The sequence below is a fragment of the Mustelus asterias genome, chromosome 2 (genome assembly GCF_964213995.1).
Source record: "Mustelus asterias chromosome 2, sMusAst1.hap1.1, whole genome shotgun sequence".
In the NCBI taxonomy this organism is placed as follows: Eukaryota; Metazoa; Chordata; class Chondrichthyes; order Carcharhiniformes; family Triakidae; genus Mustelus; species Mustelus asterias.
In genome coordinates, this window is record NC_135802.1 from 128,070,532 (window position 1) to 128,097,730 (window position 27,199).

The following is a 27,199-nucleotide window of genomic DNA, read 5'->3' on the forward strand; positions in this document are numbered from 1 at the left end:
AATGGCCAGGTACACGCGGGTGAATCACGGGAGTCAAAGTCCCCTGGGCCTCATGTTGCAGAGTGATCGGCAGGCTTGGTTCTCATCCCCATTTAAAATAGTGTCTTTAATATATGAAATCTGCTCTGGAAATGCTGGTAGCTAACACAGAGAGTTAGCCTAAAGCTAAATCCCATATGCTCCCATTGTAGAGAGCTGTACAGTCACAGTAAGCCATGACTAAGCTAATTCCTTGCTCTGTATCGGTTCATAAACTAGCTGGCATTTGAGAATGACGTCAGGAATGAATAGTACAGTTAGTAACCTTGTAGGGTTCCATGTGTTAGATGGTTAAATATGTGTTTTTAATGCTGTAACAAATGGTTACAGGGAACTATTACAGTTCTGCCTAGTTCAACGTTCCCCAATTTAAGAATACTATGCAACACTGTATAAGAACATTGTTTAAATTGGCAACACCCCTAATTATACAATGAATAGGCATTTCTTTTTTCAAATGTCTTCGTTTTTCATATGCATCCATCGGGATTATTCTTTAGTGCTGTTCAAAGCCTATGGCTTTGGTATATACAGATTTGCAAAACCCCCCCCCCCAGAAATTGAAATATTACATTGAAAATTATAATAGCATAACCGGAACATTGAGCATAAGATAAGGGCAGCAACCGTAGCCTGGCGAATTATATTGAAATACTGTCATTTCTGGAAAACAATAAGGTTTAATTTCATCCATTTACAAAGTAAAATGTTGGAAGAGGACACACTTACATTTCCTCTTGGGAAATAGCAGTACTAAGTGCACTTGGTGTTGTAAAGGACAAACACACTGCAGCAACCCCAGTGTGTGAAGCTTGTACTGCATTGGAACATGACATCATCCCTGACCAATGGGGAGTGACTGAAAGAGGTTCCAGCTGTTTATGTTATTCTCAGGAAAGAGGGAGCACAACCCTTCTGCTGGGCGGGATATTCCAGCAGCTTGTTCCTGTTTAAAGGAATATTCCGGAGTTGCTCCAATAGCCATCTTCTGTTTAAAGGAACATTCCAAACAGCGGAGCCTGGCAGAGACACAGCACGTTTAGAAAGCAAGGATCACATCGGGGAAATGTCGAATGCTGACATTGGAAAAAGGAAATGGGGAGGCGGGGTCTCCTAGTCTAGGACGGGGAAGAGAAATCTCCGAGACGTTGATAAAGGGGTCACTTTGAAGTATTGAATGGGATAGAATTGAAAATGACGTGGGTGTCATTGGTTGGTGTACAGGGAATGGCATAGGGAGATATTACACACTGTAAAATGAAGCATTTGTAACTTGAACAAAATACACGCACATCCATTTCTAAAAATACTTCATTGCAGTGTTAATGTAAGCCTACTTGTGACACTAATAAATAAACTTAAAAAATGACAAGTAGTCCAAACCTGGAAAAATATTTAGAACGTAATATGGCCAAGGCAAGTGTTAATATTAAACTTGTGAGAGTATTATTTGTATTCAATCCGGCAATTTCTTCCATTTCAGCGCTAATCGGTTCTGGTAATGAATGGGTTAAATGAGTTGGCAGCTGTACAATCTGCACTATTGTAACAAACGCGTTCAACTGTACTACCCGATGCAACTTCTACTCAACTGCCTTTTAAAAGTCTCCTTGGTTGTACTGTACACGTGACTTTTACAAATTTAGCTTTAATTTCGAAATCTATGGCACCCAGCGCTGAGTGGATATATACTATGTCCAAGCATAACATGCTCCAATGTGGTGAACCGTACTCTGTTTCGAAAGCCTCATTTACATATTTTATTCTCTTCTAATCCTGCTCTCTCTCTCTCTAGCAATGTGTTCGCATTAATCTCTGGATCTGCTGGCAACCCGCCAGTATGTGTGTTGTCTTGAATCCTTTGCATATAGTAGAATCCTTAAGCTATCAGCAGACGCAGCCAACTGCTCCATATTTGGTTTATGTTACACACGCAGTTACAGAGTGAGAGGGAGCGCCAGAGGAGAGAGGCAGAGAGAGCTGTCTGCAAGACAGACATTACTACATAACTACCGGCTCGGCTTCACCGAGGAGCACCTTCTAAAGACTCACTACCTTTTTGTGTCTGTAAGTCCTTTTTAATATATATATCTTCAGATCCTCCAGCTACCTACAACGTTGGCCATTTACTGTCATTTCCTTGTGTGTGTATGTGGGTTGTTGTGAAATGGCCAGGCTCCCTCCTGTAGTACAAACACTGCCTTGCTCAGACATCTGATTGAGAAAACTGTGTGTATTTGTGTGTGAATACAAAGTACTGCCCTGACTATATGCTGCGAGGATTTTTCTCCCAGCTTGTCTACCTGGGGAAGGGGTAACAGTTGTTGCCAGGGATTGGGGGGGGGGGGGCGGGGGGAGATGCTGTCTGAGTTGGAGGGGGTGATAGGGTGAGGGGCGCAACTGAGTGTAGGGCAGAACTCCGGGGAAACGGGAGCTGGTCAGTGAGCTGACAGCTTGTTTAATCGGGTCATTCAAGAGACAGGCTCGCCAGAGCGTTGCGTAATCGGGATAGATAGGGCTGGTCTGCAAAGGCAACATTTTTATCTTGTTTACAACACTGCCGGTACATTGTAGTACGGGAGCTCTGCGGTCAGAGTAGCTAGAGCAGACAGTGACACCACGCAAGTCTCCTTATTGTTACTATCTCGCTATGACTCATCTGCAAATCTTTGATTCCTGCATCTGCATTTTTTTTGTACACCATTAATACTGGGTGTTGGTTTTAATGTGCAATTCTTAAAATGGTTCCTTGAATGCCGGGTCAACATATAAGACTGTGGAACTTAATAAATCTCAGCACATTTGTCTAAAGGCGGATTGACTGTCAACAGAAACCTCCCACGGGCAAGTCAGGATTTGGTGTTCAAAATGATCACATTTTTGAGAGGGAGAGAGAGCAACAAAGGCTGGCAGGATCAGGTTTGCCCACTCACATTGTTTGACACCTTGACCCCTCCTCCCCGTCACTTCAATGTAGAAATTCAAGGCAGTAGTGCAGTAAACAGATACTAAAAATGTGGACATTATTCGCTGGTGAGTCAGTTACTCCTCTTTCTGAGGCTGAGCTGCTGGGTAAAAAAGATCATGAATGAGAGTGGGAATACTATAATTATTTCCAAGCCATTGCATCAGTGCTGACAATGAGCAGTGTTTTTTTAATATATTAAATTAGCTGCGTGTTAACATGTTCACTGCACTGAATAATGAAAGTCTCAGAAATGATTTCCATGTGTGAAGTTCCTGGCTAAGCACTGCACATAGATAGATGTTGGTGTAGGGTTTCACTGCACTACCCCTGGACCTGATCAATCATGTAATTAGATCAGGTTGCCCTGGTAACAGACGTTATTTATCTGCTCATTGAGGTGTGTATCTTGTGAAAGAGCTGGTGGCCTTCGGTGTACTGTAAGTGTGGGCTGGTCAAATCTTTTTATCAGTCATTTTCACTAGGTTGAATCCAGTTTTTTCTAAGTGGAAAATAACTGTATTTCCGCCAATTATTTCAAGGTATGCAGTCTTGTACTGTGACCTGGATGGTTTCCAGTATGGATGCTTTGTCTTTACAATTGTGTGTGTGTTATACAATCATAAAAAAAAATCATCATAAATAATATATATGATACTAGCTCATGTCTAAGCTAGGGTTTGTGATGTTAAGGTGCTATTGTGAGCAATTCTTTAAGATGCACCACCCAGAGGGTAAATCTGGATAATTGTAAGTGCTTACAAACTGTTGGGGTCAAGCAAAGGGCAATTGTAACTAAGTTTTAGGTTCTGGATCAGTGACTGGCTTTCATTCTCTTTATTTTGTATCCAGTAGCATAGTGTGACGTAGTGTCTGGAATGTGATGCTGTACACTGGATGGAAGATGTTTAGATTTTATATGTGTACACATATAGTAGTTATGCATGGTTGAATAAAAAACTTGGGTGTCTACAAATTTACATTTTGTGTCTGTAGAGTTAATGGGATGTAGAGTATATTATTTATTGTGCTGGGGACATATAAAGGCGAGCTCATATCTATTAAATGATGGAGCTGCATGTAAGGGAATGCGGCAACCACTTCATAATATTCTGTTTTCTTAACAGTATTGATATATTTAAAGAGTATGTTTTTAAACATGATAGTATCCATATTGAGTCTTCATGGAGGTATTTAAATGAATCTAGCAGCTACATTTGGTTGTGAGAAACCTTGCCGACCAGCAGTACACATTGAAAAATGGCTGTGATTTGGTGTCCACCTGGAAGTAGATGAGACTTGTGCTGCTGACACATGCTTGAAAGATTAACCCATATGTGTACTTGGGGAATTATAAAGGATCAAGTACCCACATAAAAGGGAATAAGTCTCAATATTCCTCTTCTATGAGTTGAGGGAACGCTCGGCATTTTTGGGAACACATTGCTAATGAGATGGGGGTGCCTTTAATGAGCTGGACAGCGGCTGGCCAGGTTCCCACATACAGGAACACCAGAAGAAGCTGCTGGTGCTTTGGTGCCCCTGCCCCTCCCAGCCCCAACGTGTCCGCCAGCAGCCAAGAGGCCACAAAGATGGTGGCCAAACCCAATGATTGGATTATTGACCTCCAGTTCTGGGGCAGGCTCTAACTAAGGGGTGAGCCTGGAAGTGGGGAATAGCATTCTGCCCACACAGGTGGCCTGAACCCAGGAAGCTGGGCAGGTGGCGTGCACTTTGGGTGAACTCCATTTGACTTGTGCCCAGGTCGAACAGTGGGAGGAATTTCAGGCCCTCAGTTTTCCTCTCACTGTTGATTTGGACAAAAATGTGTGGTGTGAAAGATCATTTGAAAACCGCTTTGGACTCTTATTACCATTATACTTGTGCTAAGTCTTGCACAGGGCTTGAAACTTTGAGGAAACAAAAGTAGCACTGGTTAAAAGCCTCGTTAAAGGCCGAGTTTAAGAAAAAGAGAAGTCAGTGAAGAGTGACTGCTAATTTTTGATTTAGAACAGGGATTCACAATGAAGAGTACATCTTGAGTTTTAAAAACATCTGAAGGTGGCATATGAATGTTTCATTTGTATTACCATGGAAATGTCACTTTCTTAGACTGTGACGAAACTCAGACAGAATGGTGCCAAAACTTACAGAAACTAATACACACATTAAAGGGCTAATTTTTTTTGAACCATTCTTTCTCTTTAACTACACAATCGCATCTCCCACATTTCTCTGTCCAAGGCTCTTTAATATCTTTCCCAAGCCTTTGATTCTGAGACCAGCATGGTCAAAATCACCAATGGCATAAATGCGGCTCATTGACCTTTCACTTTCATTTCCACCTTCAATATGATTGGCCATTTCATTCTTTCACTCGGTCTCATGTCTGTTTAGCATTGGTTGTTCTTTCAGTCCTTTGGAATTCTCTGAGAATCTCTTAGTCCTTCACCCCCCTTCCAATGTAGAAAACCCCTTCTATCTGATTGGACTTTCACTATTATTGCACCTTATTAGTAGACTGCAGTGGGACTTGTACATCCCATAAAACTTACTAATTGTATGAGCAACCCTCACCATTGCATCTCCCTCAGCCAAGGAACACGTCAGCTAGACTATTCATGGATGGGAGATGAAGAACTTCACAGCTCAAAATGCAAACAAATGTGAAATTGGAGCACATACACCTAAACAGCACTCTGCAACCTTAAAATACCTTGAAGTTTGGCAATAAGGAGACTTGCGTGGTGTCACTGTCTGCTCGAGCTACTCTGACCGCAGAGCTCCCGTACTACAATTGCACCTTATCCAACCCCACAAACCCAGTCTGTGTTGAGCACTCTTTCCTGCCTTGTCTTGTGTTATGGAACATTTTCTTATGCAAAGAGTGTTGCAGAAGTGGAAGCTTATGCTGGGCGATGTTGCCATTTCTCACTCCTGCAATTGGAGTGTTGAAACTAAGGACAAAGATTCAGAAGTGTCAGTACAACACTGATTGAAATGGACACTGCAGAATGGTGCCGCAGCTATTGCCAGCTATCTCATAATGCAGTGGGAGCAAGTGGCCCAGGACAGTGGAGGGCATAGTAGGAGATGCTACTCGTCATACAGATTGTGTGTGTGTTTGCAGAGGACTGGCTGTACAGTTGGCTTTGAGAAAATTATGCTTTCTTTAAAGAATGCCAGACTTCAAGGTATTTAAAGGTTGCAGAGTGCTGTTTAGGTGTATGTGCTCCAATCTCACATTTCTTTGCATTTTGAGCTGTGAAGTTCTTCATCTCCCATCCATGAATGGTCTAGCTGACGTGTTCCTTGGCTGGGGGAGATGCAATGGTGAGGGTTGCTCATACAATTAGTAAGTTTTATGGGATGTACAAGTCCCACTGCAGTCTACTAATAATTCAAAGTTACTTTTGCAATAAAAATGGAATCATCTGATAATTTGAACCCAGCAATGTAAATAACCAACATTAACATTTTAAAGAAAGCAACTTTGAATGAAGAAGAGCAGCCTATTATATTTGCAGCGTCCTGCAATGTATCTGCATTTATGCCACAAGTACCCTTTGGTTGCATAACTGTGAACCAAATGCTTTTGGATGCTGCACCTGAAGCTACTTCCTTAGAGCTATGTGATTGCACAGGACTGGCGCCTACATGGGTGTGAAATGGCTGCCTATGCTCTCCAAGCATATTATTACTGAAAAAGCACAGCAATGTCTCTGATTCTCTTGAGTGTTGAACTTTTTGGATCTTATTCCCCTGGATGTCACTGTGCACACTCCAAAGACCAGCTTGGCTAACCTGTTTATACCAACTTCCACAGGGGAGCAGCATATGGAGCAAATAAAAGACTTGCAGTTATGTAGCACTTCATTACACCTCTTAGAATTACTTCATGCTATTAACTATGAAATTATATTATTATGACCATGTAGAGAAATGTGGCAGCCATTTTGTGCATAATAAAATAGCAGTGAAATGAATGAACAGTTAATCTGTTTTTTAAGATGTTGGTTACTCATGTTTTCATTCCGATTCCTTGCCCTATCTCCATATCACTTTAAATGCTTAACATCTAAGTAAGTATTTACAGTTTATTTGAACACAAACTGATTCAATATCAATGGGCCTTTGGGACAATGCATTCCACATTCTCACAACCCTTTGTCGTGGTTAACATTTTTCTTCTAGATTAATTTTTAAATGGCTCAGCACACATTTAAAAATAATGCTTCCCTGGTCTGACTTATCTGTTGAAGGGAAAAATCATTCCTTACGTACCCCTGTTAGTTCCTTTCATTATTTTAAATACCTCAATGAAATCATTCCTTGATTTTGTCATTCTTAGGGAACGTTTCTAACTTTGTCCGTTCTCTCAGCTTATTCCCTTCATTCCAGATCTTTGGGAAATTATGACTGAAATTGCTCCAAGTCCCATTTAGCCTTCTTAAGGATAGGCATCCAAAAACTGGGCTAGAAATTAGTTGAGGTGCATAACTGATGATGTGTTTCAGTGTGTGCCGGATTCAGGAGACCTGAAGCTCAGAATGAATTAAACTTTGAACCTCATTGTAATATTATTGGTTCCCTGCGGTCGTCTGTTCTGCCTCAAGGCAGCTTGTTGGTTGCCCAGCGACCCGTGTGTGCCAGCTGTCTTGTTGGCAGTGACCCTGAAGAAAGTCCTGGGAGGGAGGAGAATGAGGCAGGGCTGAGCAATGGCTGGCAGTTGCCCGCAATAGTGATGTTGAGCAGGGAAGAGTGTTCATGCTCTCATGGGTCCACAGAAATGTAAGTAAAATAAGCTTCCCTACTTTTTTTTTGGTGGTCTTGAACAATCCTTTTAAGTAGCACTAAGGCTGACGTAAAACTGAAAAATCTAGCCTGAGCTTGCATGATGCATACTTCACATAGTTTTTGACTAATACCTGCAAAGGGCCTAAGGGTGAAGTCCTGATTTGCATTTCCAGGGTCTCAATGCCTGGGTGCCATCGGTGGGTGAGCTGCCTTTATCAATATAGGGCATCCTGTACCCCAGGCACAGATGGCCACTGGATAATGGTACAGAAATGTGTCTCGATGGGACACGATATTGAACACTTTCCTCCCCCCATGGTTTACCGAGTATCTGCATTCAAGGAGATTATGGGAAGTTGTGGGTGCACAGTCCATGCTTTTCAGAATAATTGTGTTTCCTGCAAGTATGGAATTAATCCCAATAGTCAAAGGCTTGACCAGCACTCTGTATAACTGCAGTTCCTTTCTTTAAATTCTAAACCTTTTGATGATGAATCCATGATCTCATTAGCATTTTTCAGTTGCCATTTACATGGACAGCTATAGAGTTTAATGGCTTACGGACTTTTAAAATGTTCTCATCTATCTCCCTGGTGTTTCCTAACATATTTCAATCAACTTTTCTTTGTCCTATGGCAACCTTTGACCTGGAAACAATACAGCAAGGAAAATTTGTGATTTTGTTAAAAAGTCTGTGAAATCTGTAATTTTTGAAAAAATGTTTGAAAAAGACTCTTAAAAGTTTGCATCAGTTATGAAGGAATCAATTGTTAATTTTTTGGGTGATAAGAAATACTGTGACTTGGTGACCCTTGATCTGGAAGCAGAACCAACCGGATGGAAGTTCAGAGAGAAGCCTTGTGGTTGGGAGACACAAAGGAAAGCTATAAGTAGAGGAGCTGGAGGGTGAGGGTGATGAGAGCACAGATGCAGACACAAATGGAAAGAGGAGCGCACCACATTCTTTGAAGGAGATGAAGCAAATCCCTTTCAGGAAGAGGTAAGCTTTTCTATTTGGCAAAAAAGGTGATATGACTCTCAGAGGCACTGTGTGAGCTGGCTAAAAAGTTCTAAATCCTGAAAGACTGTGTAAATATCTAGGTGTTTTCCCAGCATTGGCCAAATCATGAATGGGGGTGTTACTGATTGCTCAGTTAAAAAGGAACTCTGGAAAGCTATACTATCAGGACTATTGTGACTCACAGGAGAGAGGAGTCATAGAAATTATACCCTTGAAACTCAAAGGTGGCAGCTATATTTGGATGTTGGACAGGACTCCTGACCTATCCTGTATGAATAGAGAACAACATATTATGGAACTGTGTAATTACATAATGGCACAATTTCTTGGGAAATGATGAGAATGGTTGTGTAAGGTGCACCTTTTGTTGTATCGACTATCTCATGAAATGTACCTTTTTTATTTGGAGCATAAATTGTCTGTTACTACATGTATAATTTGTGTTGGTTCTGATTTCTGTTAAAGCAAAAGCTACACAATATGGAATTATGTTGGTAATTGGAGGTCATTCAGTAAATTTGGTTATTTTGGTTTAAGAGGTTTCCTTATGGGGATGATAACAGTCTAAAGTGTATTGACTCTCATTTGTTACATATAATTGCATTTGCTTTAATGTAATGTCCTTATTTCTTTAAAAATGTTTCCCTTTGCCTTCTGTGTCCTGAACAATTTTCTACCAATGTCACCAATTTGCCACCAAATACATTCTCAATTTTAGCTGACAATTATATTCTAAATATCCAAGCTTTTGACATTCATTGATCATCCCCTATTTACCACCTCAGTGAATCTGTCTAAGAGTTCTATTAGGTTAGCTAGGCATGACCTATCTTTCACTACATTGTACTGATTTCTCTAATTAGCTTACATTTTCCTAAGCATTCATTTTCTTTGTCCTAATGATTTCTCGCCATTTTTCCATCAATACCATTAACTTTATTGGTCTGTAGTATTTATCTTCAGTGTATGAATTGTGATATATTGAAGGAATTTAGTATTTGCATTATGTGCATGGTGAAGCTATTTATTACAGTAAGAAGTCTCACAACACCAGGTTAAAGTCCAACAGGACTTTAACCTGGTGTTGTGAGACTTCTTACTGTGTTCACCCCAGTCCAACGCCGGCAGCTATTTATAACAGGTTAGAGGACCTAATAAAGGGATCTGTGTTGGGTGGGATCTTCTGCTCCCATTGACTGCACCTGATTCCACTAGGAAACCTGCGGCAGGGCTGTGCCATTGGCAGGACCATAAGATCCCGCCGATGTGAACAGCCAGGAAATTCCGGCCATTGACTTTCCTTGGAAAGGACAAGGGTAGCAGGTGCATGAGAATAATACCACTTCCAAGTAACACACTGCCCTGACTTGGGGATATTCCTTCACCATTGCTGGGTCAAAATTCTGGAACTTCCTATTTATTGCACTGTTGGAAATAAATTGCAGCAAAAAATCTCATGGGCAACTAAGATTGACAATAAATGGTGGCTCTGCTGGCAACGCTCGCAAGTTAAGAATGAAGAGTGATATATTATTTCTGTTGCTCATTGCAGACATGTTTTGGGAGATTAGCTTCTGGCATTGACCTCCACTGCAACCACTTCCTAATAGTGGCAGAGGTCTTACCTAGAGGGGCTTTTGTCTGACGGATTGGAGGGGGGAGGGAGAGAATGGAGTGGAACTCCTCCTGTTCCACAACTTGGACCAGGGTTCCAAATTAAACAGCATTGGAGAATCTGGTTTGGGTACTGTATGGAGGCCTTGCAGCAATTCCTCTCCTCACAACTATCTACAGCCAGAATGTGTTTCCTCTTTAAAAGGTGCTGACTTCTCTTAAGTGGCGTAGACACACAACTTCTGCAAACTCTTCTCCACTCCACCCCCAAGTGAGTACACATGCAGAGTACAATACCGTCTGCACATCTGAGTCATTAGAGTATGCTGGCAGCACCAATTTAACATGGTTCAGAGGCCTGCAATGTGCCCCCAACCCCTAATGGCCTTTTTTCAACTGTGATCATATTTCCAGACCCATGGAATTTCTGGGTAGCTAGTTATTGCTGCTTAAATCTCAATGACGAGTGAAAATTAAGTCATAAATAGATCAAAGTCTAATCCAGTATGAAACATTATCCTAATTGGACTTGTTCTGTTGGAGGGTGAAGTTAATATGTACAATCAAGGAAGTCGAGGTTATGAAATGTGTGTATGAATTAGGCTCCTTGTAAAATGAATGTGACATCATCAGGTTGAGACTTTGCCAGTGCAATCTGCATAAGAAAGTTGACTGAGGGTGGAGCACTTCTTAAAGGGAAATCAGACAGAACTGCTTGCATGTCTGAACTTGCTCAATATTGCGTTCGACTGATCCAAAATAATCTGTTTAATGAAAGAAAATTGGAGAAGTCATAACTTGTTTCACATTGTAGCTCATATGTCTTTTGCATTGTCAGCTTTAATTTTTTTGCAATGAAAATCTGCTGGGTGTATCTGGTTGACTGCTCCATGTATTTGATGCTGACTTAGTTTTGTTTGGATTTGTCTTCTGTGTACCTTGCTACCATCCTCTGATAGTTTGCTGCATTGCAAAATCCTGAGGTTACAATGGAGTTAAGGAAACAAATTGGCTCTTTGTGCCAATGCTAACTCTTTGAAAGGGCTATCCAATTAGTCCTATTCTTACATAAGAACATAAGAACATAAGAAATAGGAGCAGGAGTAGGCCATCTAGCCCCTCGAGCCTGCCCCGCCATTCAATAAGATCATGGCTGATCTGACGTGGATCAGTACCACTTACCCGCCTGATCCCCATAACCCTTAATTCCCTTACCGATCAGGAATCCATCCATCCGCGCTTTAAACATATTCAGCGAGGTAGCCTCCACCACCTCAGTGGGCAGAGAATTCCAGAGATTCACCACCCTCTGGGAGAAGAAGTTCCTCCTCAACTCTGTCTTAAACCGACCCCCCTTTATTTTGAGGCTGTGTCCTCTAGTTTTATCTTCCTTACTAAGTGGAAAGAATCTCTCCGCCTCCACCCTATCCAGCCCCCGCATTATCTTATAAGTCTCCAACGAGTACAAACCCAATCTCCTCAGCCTCTCCTCATAATCCAAACCCCTCATCTCCGGTATCAACCTGGTGAACCTTCTCTGCACTCCCTCCAATGCCAATATATCCTTCCTCATATAAGGGGACCAATACTGCACACAGTATTCCAGCTGCGGCCTCACCAATGCCCTGTACAGGTGCATCAAGACATCCCTGCTTTTATATTCTATCCCCTTCGCAATATAGGCCAACATCCCATTTGCCTTCTTAATCACCTGTTGTACCTGCAGACTGGGCTTTTGCGTCTCATGCACAAGGACCCCCAGGTCCCTTTGCACGGTAGCATGTTTTAATTTGTTTCCATTGAGATAATAATCCCATTTGTTATTATTTCCTCCAAAGTGTATAACCTCGCATTTCTCAACGTTATACTCCATTTGCCATATCCTCGCCCACTCACTCAGCCTGTCCAAATCTCTCTGCAGATCCTCTCCGTCCTCCACACGATTCACTTTTCCACTTATCTTTGTGTCGTCTGCAAACTTCGTTACCCTACACTCCGTCCCCTCCTCCAGATCATCTATATAAATGGTAAACAGTTGCGGCCCGAGTACCGATCCCTGCGGCACGCCACTAGTTACCTTCCTCCAACTGGAAAAACACCCATTTATTCCGACTCTTTGCTTCCTGTCGGATAGCCAGTCCCCAATCCACTTTAACACACTACCCCCAACTCCGTGTGCCCTAATCTTCTTCAGTAGCCTTTTATGGGGCACCTTATCAAACGCCTTTTGGAAATCCAAAAACACCGCATCCACCGGTTCTCCTCCATCAACCGCCCTAGTCACATCTTCATAAAAATCCAACATGTTCGTCTAGCACGACTTTCCCCTCATGAATCTATGCTGCGTCTGATTGATCGAACCATTTCTATCCAGATGCCCTGCTATCTCCTCTTTAATAATGGATTCCAGCATTTTCCCTACTACAGACGTTAAGCTGACCGGCCTATAGTTACCCGCCTTTTGTCTCCTTCCTTTTTTAAACAGCGGCGTAACATTAGCCGTTTTCCAATCAACTGGCACTACCCCAGAATGCAACGAGTTTTGATAAATAATCACTAACGCATCCACTATTACCTCTGACATTTCTTTCAATACCCTGGGATGCATTCCATCCGGACCCGGGGACTTGTCCACCTTCAGTCCCATTAGTCTACCCAGCACTGCCTCTCTGGTAACATTAATTGTATTAAGTATTTCTCCTGCTGCCAACCCTCTATCGTTAATATTTGGCAAACTATTTGTGTCCTCCACCGTGAAGACCGACACAAAAAACTTATTTAAAGACTCAGCCATATCCTCATTTCCCACTATTAACTCCCCCCTCTCGTCCTCCAAGGGTCCAACATTCACTCTAGCCACTCGATTCCTTTTTATATATTTATAAAAACTTTTACTATCATTTTTTATATTAATTGCTAGCCTAACTTTCCTCATAACTTTGCAAACTATTCCCCTTCCCAGTATTTATCCAATTCCCTTTTGAAAGCTATTATTGAATCTGCTTCCACTACTCTTTTCAGGCAGTGCTTCCCAGATAACAGCATCTCACTGGGTAAAAAAAAATGATTCTCTTCATCTTGCCCCTGGTTCTTTTGCCAATCATCTTCTGGTTACTGGTCTTCCTGCCAATAAAATAGCTTCTGTTAATTTTGAGAGGTTTTGATAAGAGTAAATAACTTGGAAAACATAATGATCACTTCCTAGTGTAGAGTCCATGTGCATTGGGAATTTGGGCTGAGCAGAAATTTCCAGGCATTGAAATGCTGCAGACGTTGCTGTTCTTTGAGCCTGAATTTTGTATATGTGCTCCTGGTGGGTAAAGTTCCATGTTAGGTGTGAGAATTAGTAAAATTACCCCCATTAAATGTCACTAGGGATTTGGTATACCATTCGTATCCATATGATTGCCTGGCCACTTTTCCATAATAAAGGTCAGTTCCATAGCACCGCAGTTTTTCCATGTCAAATTTTGCTAATTATTGACTGTAATAGCTACACATCGAACATTATCATCACTACTTGTTATTGGAGTATTGTTCTGAGTGACCAGAAACGGTGAAAGGATAATGTATAGAAATGGTGTAATTATAAAAGGTGAATAATTTTGGATGATAAGTATAAATTGAATGGTATTTATTCCACTGCCGGTTATACGTCACTAGAAATTAAAATTAGGAAAGCGATACCTCGCCCAGTCTCCAACTGTCTGCTCACCGTACCTTCTGCTGCTCCATATTTGGTGGACTTGATTTGTTTGGTTACAGCAGACACAAGTATTATTAAATAAATCAAAGCAATTGCAAAGTGTGTGAGAGCAGCAAAGAGTTATCTCTCCCAACTGCTGAAATTGAGAGTAGGTGGAACAGATGGTGCCCCGTATTCCCATGCACAGCTCTTGATCCTCTGATGTATTCCATATTCAAGTTCTCCTGAATCCACCATTTGATGGCCATTCTTTTAGCCGACGTACTTGCATTCTCCTGGACATCTCTCTTCATCTCTCTGATCCCCTGCCCACTTCCCATTTGGAAATTTTTTTCTTAATTTGCATCCAATAATTCCACTAATCTGTTCTTCCCCTTCACTTTGTTGTTCATTTTTTATTTCTACACATTGTAACAGCATTGTCATGTCTTTACACCATTAGGAACTCTATAAACGTTTGTTTGTGTGTGTTGAGCTCTAAAACACTGGATACACACTGACACTTGTCTGTTGCTGGTTTATGGGCAACAAAGTGACATTTCAACAAGAAACCTGTATATGGTGGGAAAATTAAACATAATCTAGAAATTAAAATGCTTTATCATGGAGTCCTGACTTAAGAATATACAGTGGCATAAATAAGGAACAAGTCTTATTAGCATCTGACAAGAGAAAAGGTGGGTTATTGTTTCAGGTCAACACACTAGACCAATTTTACTAATGTTTATTACCAACAGTGATCACCTCTGCATATCGGGAAATTGCGGGCATGCTGCCCAAGAATTGATCATTTAGTGAAACAGTGGACAGAGTCCTTACAATACCATTACTGATGGATGATACTCTATTGAGAACGCTTATAGAATCCACCCATATATTCTGAGAGTTCTGACGAAGGGTCATCTAGACTCGAAATGTTGGCTCCATTCTCTCTCCACAGATGCTGTCAGACCTGCTGAAATTTTCCAGCATTTTCTATTTTTGTTTCAGATTCCAGCATCCGCAGTATTTTGCCTTTATCGAGATATTCTGATGTCAGTTGCTATTTCCCATAGATGTATCGGTGTATTTTGTTCACTGCATCGTTATTGTCGGCCTTAAAGATGAAGACTGTTCAGGTACTTGAAGGCAAATTCTCCAATTCGTCATCTGTGGCAAGGTACCTTCCCTGTGACCCACACAAATTTTGGATCTGCACTGATATTGGTAGGGCAGCTTATCTTGGGCAAGGATTCTCAACACTCGCCCTTTTCATTCTCTGTGTTAGAGGGTTGATTTTATTATTCTTTTTATTGGCAGTTGTGTTGCTTTTGTAGACGCAAGAAATTTTACATTTTATAAACTGTGATGTTGTCGGTACCAAATTTTGTCCAGTTGTTTCAAAGGGATAAGTTAATATCTGTTTATTGGGCACAACCTGTGCCTTAAGTACCTATGCTTTTCCACTGCTGCAGCTTGTTTTTATTGACTGTGTTCCTAAGATTTCACTTCACACCTAACTGGGTCCAACAGACTTTGGAAAGGGTGTTAGAAAACAGCAAATAGTATGGACCTTTCAGGGTGTTCAATAGTTGAGCAATCAAATAAAAGCGATGAAAGCTCAATTTATTTCCACTGGAGAGAAAAAGGATGAACAGCATGAAGGGAATTGATAAGGTGTATGTCAATTGGGGAAAGATGAGAAATAGTGCATTAACATTTGGGAGGTGCAGGCTTGGTAGAAGTATTTGAAAAGGTACTAAACAGATTCCACATCAAATGGAGTAGATATTTCTGTTAGTGCCCTTTGATGAAAGTGATCAATGCAGGTCCAATACATGGCATTAAAGGAGTGGATAAACCCGGTAACTTGAATGCCTTTACTCTGTTCCATCTTTATATTGTTTATGTTCATTCACCAGAAATCATTTCTTTTATCCCTTACATGAAATTAAACTTAAGGGTGAAATTTGATCCACATATTTGACCAAACAATGATACTTTTTGCGTACATTTGAAAGCAAATTACTGCAGATGCTGGAATTTGAAACATAACAGAAAATGCTGGAAAATCTCAGCGGCTCTGACAACATCTGTGGCAGAAAGAAAACCAAGTCAGTGGCCGGAATTTTGCTATCCCGCCCGCCATGGAAATCGTAGCAGGCAGCACATGGACCATGAAAAGGTCCATTGACCTCAGGTGGGATTTCCTGGATTTGGGGGGAGTGCGGCCAGAAAATCCAGCCCAATCTTTCAAATCTGGATGACTCTTTATCAGAGCGGCATACTTTGTGTGTTGTTCAAATACAATGCAATAACTGAAGACGAAAGAAGGGATTCATTGATTGACCGAGACTATCTGTCCAAAATGTTACAACAGATCATTTGCGAATGACAGCTCTACAAATCTGGTTCATGCTTTTAATCACAACATTGCATGCAGCAGAGTTCCAGAAGAATGTGGACAGTGCATTTCACAAGAGCGGCTTGGGCTCGGTGAATATTGTACATCAAAATGGAGTTGAAGCAGGTGTCAGCCATCGAATTCTGGCTTCTGAGGGTTCAAATCTCAATCTCATAGAATCCCTACAGTGCAGAAAGAGGCCATTCGGCCCATCGAGTCCGCATTGACCACAATCCCACCCAGATTCCATTCCCACAACCCCACATATTCATCCTGCTAATCCCCTGACACTAGGATCAATTTAGCATGGCCAATCCACCTATCCTGCACATCTTTGGAGTGTGGGAGGAAACCGGAGCACCCGGAGGAAACCCATGCAGACATGGGGGGGAACGTGCAAACTCCACACACAGTGACCCGAGGCTGGAATTGAACCCGGGTCCCTGATGCTGTGAGGCAGCGGAGCTAACCGCTGTGCCACCATGCCACCTCTCATGGCTTGAGTGCATAAATCTCAGTTCATGGTCCACTGTAGTTTTGAAGAGTACTTGCACTGTCAGAGGTGCCTTATTGTGGACAAAATGTGAATCCCCCAATGTCCGATCTCCTTCCCGCCCCCCCCCCCCCCCCCCATGGCACTAAACTGGAGAAAGGCAAGTTCTCCCAGAAGTCCTAACCAATATTTATCTCTCAAACAACTGAAACAAGTTATTTGGACATTAGCACATTACAGTTTGTGGCAGTATTGCTGCCATGTTTCAAACATTATAATGACTATCCTTTTAAAATTACTTTCATTGGCTTCAAACTGCTTTTGAATGTCCCGTGATCATGAACTGCACAGTAAAAAAATTTACCTATTAATGTCACAAGTAGGCTTACACTAACACTGCAATGAAGTTACTGTGCAATCCCCTAGTCGCCACACTCCGGCGCCTGTTGGGTACACTGAGGGAGAATTTAGCATGGCTAATGCACCTAACCAGCACGTCTTTCGTACTGTGGAAGGAAACCGGAGCACCAGGAGGAAACCCACGCAGACACGGGGAGAATGTGCAGACTCCGCTCAGACAGTGACCCAAGCCGGAAATCAAACCCGGCTCTCTGGCACTGTGAGGCAGCAGTGCACATCTTCTCTTTGTTTCCTTGACTGAGCTTGCTCTTGGTTGAAGTGTTTTGAAATGACAAATGTTGATAAAATAGTTTAGCACTGTTGGAAATTTAAAAAAAGGCAACTTTAGAAATTAACTTACATCTGCCCTTAAGATCTTGGAAGGGGCTGAGTGGTCTGATGACATTCTCACTTGTCCTCTGCTATTAGCACCTATGGCATTTTCCCTGAAGAGGGGGATATACTCTGATTATTCCCACTGTTACCCCATGCTGCTCTCCCTTGGGCCTTGCACTGACTGTGACTGCTCTAGGCTGGTGAGCTCACTCTGGACTTCCACCAGTACTGGCTACACAGAGGCATGTGAGATGCCCAGAGGTGACTGACTTCTGCATAGTCCCCTCCCCACAACAATGCAGCTGATATGAGGAACACATTTACTGACTGTGAGGAACAAACTGTGTCCCATTATTTTAAGGTTTGCTCTCACCGTCTTGAGTTTTATCACCACTGCCAGAAGTGAAGTTCTTATCTTTAATTGTACCACTGTGGTTTCAGTGATATATTCAGTGCAATACATCATAATTTTTAAATGTACTTCCTATAAAATTATGAATGTGAATAGAAAAGATAGAAGCAGGAAGGTTGTTTCCACTGGTGGGTGAAACTAGAACTAGGGGGAGCAGATTTAGGACTGAATTGAGGAGGAACTTCTTCATCCAAAGGGTTGTTAATCTGTGGAATTCCTTGCCCAGTGAAGCAGTTGAGGTGACCTCGTTGAATGTTTTTAAGGCAAAGATAGATGTTTGAACAGTAAAGGAATTAAGGGTTATAGTGAGTGGGCGGGTAAGTGGAGTTCAGGCCATGATCTTATTGAATGGTAGAGCAGGCTCGAGGGGCCAAATGGCCTACTCTTGCTCCTTGTTCTTATGTTCACTCAACCTGTCCAAATCACGCTGAAGCATCTCTGCATCCTCCTCACACCCAACTTTGTATCATCTGCAAATTTGGAGATAATACATTCAGTTCCCTCTTCCAAATCATTAATATATAATGTGAACAGATGGGGTCCTAGCACAGATCCCTGTGGAACCTCCACTAGTCACTGACTGCCAATCAGAAAAAGACCCATTTATACCAACTCTTTGCTTCTTACCTGCTAACCAGCTTTCTATCCATCTCAAGACATTACCAGCAATCCCATGTGCTTTAACTCAGTAGTCTGTTATGTAAGACCTTGTTGAAAGTCTAAATAAACCACGTCCGCTGGTTCTCCTCCATGTTTCAACTCGAATATGACATTTCTTCAGAACTGGAGAGGTAGAGATGTGATGAGTTTTATGCTGTTGAGAAAATGATGAGGGGAAGGGGTCAAGTGAGACAAAAGGGAAGGTCAGGGTTTGAGGGGGAGAGAGATTAAGTACCAAAGATGTCATGGAACAAAAAGCAAAGGGAGTGTAATGGTTCTAGTTCGAGAAAATTCATCAGTCCAGAGTGGGTGTTAATAGCAGAATAAAGGTCGGCTCTGGCTGAAAGCAAAAACAAAATACATGACTGTTATTTGAGGGGAAGGGGAAAAAAAATTCAAAGTGGAGGACAGTGTCCATGATCTATAGTCATTGAAGTCAATGTTGAGTCCAGAAGTCTGTAATGTATCTAATTAGAAGGTGTGGTTCTGTTCCCTTCGCTTGCATTGCTCTTCACATTGTAACAGGCTGAGGACAGAAATTTGAACATGAGCTATAGTGAATTGAAATGACAAGAGCAAGGTCCTGCTTATGGATTGTGCAAAAATGTTCTGCAAAGCAGTCTCCCAGTCTTTGTTTGGTCTCCCCAATGCAGAAGAGACTGCATCATAAGTGAGAGTACAGTGGACTAAATAAGTACAAGTAAATCACTGCTTCACCTGAGAGGAATGTTTGGGACCTTGGAGAGTGAGGAAAGAGGAGGTAAAGAGGCAGGTGCTGGCAGTGATAGAGGAGTGAACCAGGACGTCGCTGAGTGAATGGTCCCTACAAAATGCTGACCGGGAAGGCAGGAGAAGATCTTTTTGGTGGTGCGAATAGCAGAGGATGATCCTTTGAATGTGGAGGCTGGGGATGTGGCAAGTGAGAACAATAAAAATCCTATCATGGTTCTAGGAAGGAATGAGGGCAAAAGTGCAGGAAATAAGTCAGACATGGTTGAGGACCCAGTATACCACAGTGGAGGAAAAAATGTAATTAACAGTGCTGCAAGCAGCCACACCTGCCTGTCACTGCCCGCATCACTCAGAACTAACTTCCATTCAGTGTTTGCATGCCTAGGGTGTTGGTTGTAGCAGAAGGTTGTAAAATCTGTACCACAGGGATCAGGTTAGGAACATAGGAATTAAGAAGTAGGCAAATTCAGCTCTTTGAGCCTACTTTTGAATTCATTCCAGAGTGATGGGTGAAAGTCATTATAACCATTAGAGTCTTTCAGTAAAATAGGCCTAGCCCAAATCACTTACAACAGCAAGTCCAATTTCCCTACTGTCCATCCTTTGGCCATCTATTCACCACAGAATTTCTACAGCTAATGATCTACTTAATCACACCTTCCCCTCTACCTTTGCTGTTGCCACTATTAAAGTCACTACTCTTTCTTAATCTGGCCATTCCACTAGTGTGTCAATCATCTCCCCTCCCATTCGGGGAAAGGACTAAGACTGGAAAGTTTATGGCTGGCAGCTGGTTTGACCATTGCCAGATCTGGTTACACTATTGGATCCTGTTCTCACTTCCCAAAACTGCTTCTATTTCAGGATGATCCAAGAAAGCAAAGATAATCCCTGGCTTCTTTTCTGCACGCCAAGCTATTGTTTAAAACTCATTCCACTCCACTTCCTCTTCTAACAACATGTGCTGAGAGCTCGGGGACAGCAGTGAAATAAATAATCTATTGACCAATCAATTTTGGCCAGGGAGAATTTCTTGCTCATTTTCAAATTCATGCCATGGGATCTTCTACATTTGCTGAAAGGACAGATGGGGCCTTGGTTTAGTACCTGATAGGAAATGTGGCAGCACCCCGTTGTATTGGATTGGACTGTCAGCCTGGCTTTTGTACTCAATTCTCTGGAATGAGATTTGAATCTTGGCGCCTGATCCCCTGGATCTTCACGCTGGTGGGATCTTCCAGCCCCATCAACTGCGCACTTCCACCACTTGTTTCCTGGCAGCATGGGGTGGAATCAATGGGAAAACCAGGTGATTCCGCCACTGCCCAACAGCATGCTGCATTCCACGACTGAGAAAAATGTCACAGAGATGGCAGAGAATCCCAGCGCATGTCTTTCTGACTCAGAGGTGACAATGGAAACTAGCCTTCATTGATTCTCCAATTTGAAATTTACCAGTTGTTCGTTTCTTTCCTTTGGGCAAATTTTCTTGTCAGTGAAAAAAGAAGTTGATTTTTTTCATTTCTGTTGCTATGAACACCCAAACTTTAAATTGCATGTAATTTGTAGGATTAATGGAAAGGATGACGCCAGCTCAATGATTCCTTTTTTAATCGCACTGCAGGTGTCTATGGAGCAGTGATGGTAATGCTAGAAATTAAATTACAGTGGGCTGCTGCAGGAATGATGTTTCACACAGTGAAGGGTATAAAATTAGATAAGTTTTCCATAGAAACATGAAAATGACTCTCCCAGTACACTTGAAGCCCCACTGTTCCTCAGCTTTTATTTATTGAAGAGGGAGTATAGACGTGAATAAAATTGTATGCCAAATAGAATAAATTCAATGTGCATAAATTGATTTTAAAATTTAAAACGTGTGGGCAGTGTTTTATAAGGAGAATTAAACTTTTCTGCTGGCATTGTGATGCGTGCATGTTTGACTAGCATCTCATTAGAGCAATTGCAATATGCATTAAAGAAGAGGATTACCATTCTTCTCAGCTCCTGTTCTCACTAGATATTCATCTTTTCACCTCTTCAAAATTCCAGTCCCGAGTGGACAGATGAAAGCTTGGCTGCATGAGTCCATGGGTTTGGTACTTGTGGCTTAGTTCCTACATCTTAGGTTTTTAGACCAAAACCACTCTAAATTCTACTCTAAATTTGGCATATTCGCTACGACTCTGACCAACTTTTACAGATGCACCATAGAAAGTATCTTTTCTGGTTGTATCACAGCTTGGTATGGCTCCTGCTCTGTCCAAGACTGGCAGAAACTACAAAAGGTTGTGAATGAAGCCCATTCCATCTCACAAACCAGCCTCCCATCCATGGATTCTGTCTACACTTTCCGCTGCATTGGAAAAGCAGCCAGCATAATCAGGGACCCCACGCACCCCAGACATTCTCTTTTCTACCTTCTTCCATCAGGAAAAAGATACAAATGTCTGTGGCCACGTACTGACTGACTCAAGAACAGCTTCTTCCTTGCTGCCATCAGACTTTTGAATGGACCTACCTTATATTAAACTGATCTTTCTCTACACCCTGGCTATGCCTGTAACACCAAATTCTGCACCCTCTCCTTCTCTATGAATGGTATGCTTTGCCTGTATAGCTCGCAAGAAACAATACTTTCCAATGTATAAGAATAAATCAAATCAAAAAGGATTCAGCCCTTAGACTGACACACTCTTGCCAAGTGATCTTAAGGGTGATTGGTTTAGGGAATCAAAATATCAGCGAGCGTTTTTCAATTGGGGCAAAGTCGAGCGGAGTTATACCTTTGCCCCAGAACCTTAATCATGTGATAGCTGACACGGAATACTTGAGGGTGACGTAGGCAAAGAATGGAGTCATGTAATTTATGTTGATAAGTACACATGAACTCTAAAAGGAAAAAAAATGTTATGCCAAATGTTTGGAGTTTGCAGTGATAGACCTATAAATTGTTGTGTTGCCATTAGGATGCTGGTGTTATTTGTGGGTCACAAGACCTCACGTCAGGAGTATGGAGCAGCGCATGATTCTCACTTGTATAGTAATTCACACTTCCAAATTAGTGTTTAGAGGATGTGGCATGCTATTGTGCTGAAGATGTGCATTGAACTCATTAAACTAATTATTGTGGCCATAGTAAAAGTGCACCACAGGGTAAGTATATTGAATGCCACTTGCTGTTTAATGTTTGCAGTTTGACACACAAATAAGTAGTTGTTCATTCCACGCTCATCTTCATATTATTTCATATGTAACTAGTCTAGAGCAGTTTTTACTTGATCCCAGTGGTTTAAATCTTTTTTTAAAGTTTCATTCTGAGACTGTGAGTTGCACTGGCAAGACCAGCATTTATTGCACATCTCTTGTTGCTTTGAACTGAGGGGCTTGCCAGGTCACATAAGACTATAAGACAAAGGAGCAGAATTAGGCCACTCGGCCCATTGAGTCTGCTCCACCATTCAATCATGGCTGATATTTTTCTCATCCCCATTCTCCTGCCTTTTCTCCATAACCACTGATCCCCTTATTAATCAAATTCCTATCTATCTCTGTCCTAAAGACACTCTGACCTGGCCCCCACATCCTTCTGCAGCAAAGAGTTCCACAGATTCACCACTCTCTGGCTGATGAAATTCCTCCTCATCTCTGTTTTAAAGGATCGTCCCTTTTCGCCTGGAGTTGTGCCCTCTGGTTCTAGCTTTTCCTCCTAGTGGAAACATCCTCTCCATGTCCACTCTATCCAGGCCTTGCAGTAGCCTGTAGGTTTCAATAAGATCCCCCCTCATCCTTCTAAACTCCAACGAGTACAGACCCAGAGTCCTCGACTGTTCCTCATACGACAAGCTCTTAATTCCAGGGATCATTCTTGTGAACCTCCTCTGGACATCAGACAGCACTAATCATATCAGTGTGGAATTTGAGTTAAATATACGTCACACTGGATAAGATGGCAGGTTCCCTTCCTTAAAGAATAAACAGCGAACTAGTTGTGATTTAATGACAATCCAACAGCATCATAGTCACTTTTGCCAAATTATTTCTTCTTAAAGTTTTGACATGAATCAAACTGCCATGGTAAAGACTGAACTCATGCTCCCTGGAGTACTAGTCCAAGCCTCTGTGAGGCGAACATGATGATTTTTGCCTTTCTGTCGTAACTTGAAAATGTGGTGGACATCCCACATGTTCTCCAGCAAGTCATTGGCATTATTGGGCTTGAGTTTGGTTGACTCATACTTCTCAACTTTCACTGCTTTGTAAGCTTGATTAAAATACCAACAAATTATAAAGACAGGATGTTGGAGATATTGCCCAAGCTGTAACACCCATCGCTTTACTAATTGGGCCTCCATTGTAGGAAGCCACATTGATATAATGGAGGTCCTGTTTGTGCCTTTGGCTTGGTGAGTCACTAAATTGTGGAGGTGCAAAAAACGATTTTTGATGCCGACTGCAGTGGTTGTGTGGGTTGTTTAAGTGTGATTTAATGCAGTTGCACCTTGGTGTCTGAATGCCCTCCAGAGGTGTCAAGATTAGGTAATGTTGGGTTACATTAGAGAAAACTTTGTGCAGTACAGCAGCTGCTAATCAGGCAGCATGTCCGTTCTTATCACAAACACTCCTTATTGGTTATGCTTTATGAAGCAGTCTCGGGTCATTGGCAGATGCACACACTTTGGCTTTAAACTCTACTTCCCTCACTGAACAATGGCATGGCAACCTTTGCAGTAGTGCCAGAAACTTGCTTACTGCATTACTTGTTTGTGAATTTATTTTTTTGTGTGCTTTCTTTTCCACTGAATTCATTGATGGTTTGGTATTTGTCCAAGTTTTTTTTGGCTGTGTATTTACACCAGGTGTGTGGATGGCAGATTTCTGATTGGCTCCCTTGGTGGACAGGACACACCCAAACACTGTCTGGTATGTGTAATCTGATGCTGTCTGCTGTACAGTAATTCAAGACCTCTGTCATGTGTAGCTTGATCTAGTCACTGTCAGGCAGGCAGAGTTCAGACAAGGTATAGTGTTAATACTGTTGTTTTCAGAGAACGGAGCATTCACGGCTGAAGAACACACAAGATATTCACACTGCTGAGTCCGGAGGATGCATGGCACTCATACTCCAGAGTTAGCAAGCACAGTGCACAGACTGCAGAGTTCAGATAGCAAGAGGTGAGGCCATTGAGGGATTTCAACTTGAGAAGGAAAGTTTTAAAATCATGATGCTAGTCGACCATGAGCCCATGTAGGTCAGTGAGCGCGGGTGATGGGTTAACAAGACCTGAGGTGAGGTAAGATATATGGCACACAGTTTTGGATGAGCTCCAATTCACTGAGAGTGGAAGACGGTAACTGACCAGAAAAACTTTGGAATTTTAGAGTCTGGTAAATAATGCATCACTTTACTGTCATATTAGACCAAAACAGAATATTCTTACATTTTTAAAAATGTAATTTTTGGATGAATTTTTAATACATTCCATTCTTCGGGTGCAGGCAAGTCCAATGTTTATTGCCCAAGTATATTCATTGAGAAGGTGATCGGTAGGAAGCTGCTATCTTGATGTGCTGAAGATAACTCCCACAGTACTGTCAGATAGGGAGTTCCAGTGATGTTGAAGGAACAGAAATATATGCCCAAATCAGGATGGCGTGTTAGTTGGAGGAGAGTTTTGAGGGGACGGTGTTCCTATGCACCTGTAGCCCTTGTTCTCCTAGGTTGTAGAGGTCATGGTTTTGGGAAGTGCTGTTAAAGTTTTCTCAAATTGCTGCAGTGCATCCTGTATAGGACACACAGCTGCCTCAGTACACCAGGACTGTTGCACTGACAACTGGATATTGTTTGCATGACCAGTTTAACATAAAGGCAGAAGGAGGCTCGTACAGCTGTGTTCCTTGCATGCACTGGAACAGGTTGATCCACAGCTTTCTGAAGACATGTCAGTTTCCACAAGTGCACCGATGATGTACAGCTCAACCTCACCACCACTTTGCAGACCCCTCCACTATCTCCAAACAGTCAGATTGTTTATCTGACTTCCAATACTGGATGGGCAAAGTTTTCCTCCAATTAAATATTGAGCAGACTGAACCCATTGTTCTCAGTCCCTGCCAAAAACTTCATTTCTTGACCATCGATTCCAACCTTTTTCCTGGTCACGGAGACTGAGCCAGACTGTTCACAACCTTGATGTCACATTTGGTGTTGAAATAAGCTTTCAATGATGTATCTGCACCAACGCCGAGACCATTTATTTCCACCTCCCTAATATCATCGAGCTTTTCTGCTGCTGAAACACTCATTCATGCCTTTTGTTACCTCTAGATTTAATCATTGCAATGCACTCCTAGCTGGCCTCTCACATTGGGGTCATCCAAAACTCTGGCCTTGTCACAACTCTCATCAAGTCCCTTCCACCCAATTTTAAAATTCTCATCCATGTTTACAAATCCCTCCATGGCCTTGCTCTCCCTATCTCTGTCATCTACACCAGCCCCATAACCCTTTTAGATTCTTGTTCTTCTCTAATTCTGGCCTTTTGAGCATCCCTAATTTCAATTGCTCCACCGTTGGTGGCCGTGTCTTCAGCTGTCCTGGTCTTAAGTTTGGAAATATTCCCCCTAAGGATCTTTGCTCCTTAAGATGCTCCTTTAAATCTATGGGAAGAATTTTATATTCCCCTGCTAGTGGGGAAGGCCTATAAAATTCTTCAGATGACCTTCTGCGGCGTGGCACAATAGCACTGCTGCCTCACAGTGCCAGGGATCTAGGTTCAATTCCTGCCTCGGTGACTGCCTGTGTGGAGTTTGCACGTTCTCCCCATGTCTGCATGGGTTTCTTCCGGGTGCTCCGGTTTCCTCCCACAGTCCAAAGATGTGGGATTTGGTGGATTGGCCATGCTAAATTGCCCCTTAGTGTCAGGGGGATTAGAACAGTAAATGCATGGGGTTACGGGGATAGGACCTGTATGTATTGTTGTCGATGTAGGCTCGATGGGCCAGATGGCTGCCTCCTGCACTGTAGGGATTCTATGATCCTTCCCACTGGCCTCCCGCTTGTCCCGATCTCCCCGTAACTTTTACGGTGGGATAGGTGAAGGCTAAGCCACCTGGCCCATCATTGCCCCAGTTCTTCAGTAGCCAATTAGTGAGTACTTGAGGGCCGTTTCCCACCCAGTCTCAATTTTTATACTCCATGAGAGGGGTTCAGGACAGGGGTAAAGCCTGGAAAGAGATCTTTGGAAGGAAAGGAAGGCGCCTCCCATCATCGGCCTCCTTTCAACGTCAGCAGGCCCCTGTGGCTGCTCTCTAACTCGCTAGCCCCCCCACCAACACCCCACCTTACACTCTGCCCACCCCCTAGGCCTAACTTCTGCTTCCCCACACTTCACTGGACCTGGACTCTTGGGACTTGTAGTGGAATTCTCCCATCTGGGACTATGTCTGGTCTCAACCTCGTTATTTATGTACCCAGGGGTTTAGTGCCATGTTCTGTGGCAGAGCAGAATAGTAATTCTGTGCTAGCCTCCAAGCTCCTTGCAGTGCCAATATTTAAACTGGTGGCTGCTGGTGTTATATCAGGTGACTGTGTATCCGTATCATTGTCAAGGGGTAGCTTTCTCTCTCCCTTCTTGCTGCC

At 42.4% G+C, this 27,199-nt stretch overlaps 1 protein-coding gene across 3 annotated transcripts in view; it reads left to right on the forward strand.

The window, feature by feature from the left end:
• The first annotated feature begins 1,798 nt into the window (after positions 1 to 1,798).
• The window catches only part of atxn1a (ataxin 1a), a 345,727-nt gene continuing 320,326 nt past the window's right edge, over positions 1,799 to 27,199 (forward strand). For 2 of the 3 annotated variants that reach the window (XM_078241326.1, XM_078241370.1), the window contains exon 1: positions 1,799 to 2,106. The gene's annotated coding sequence lies outside the window, so the exon portion shown is untranslated. Of the gene's footprint in view, positions 2,107 to 10,691; positions 10,708 to 27,199 lie in introns of those variants that run through there. The other variant, XM_078241345.1, reaches the window with a different exon arrangement.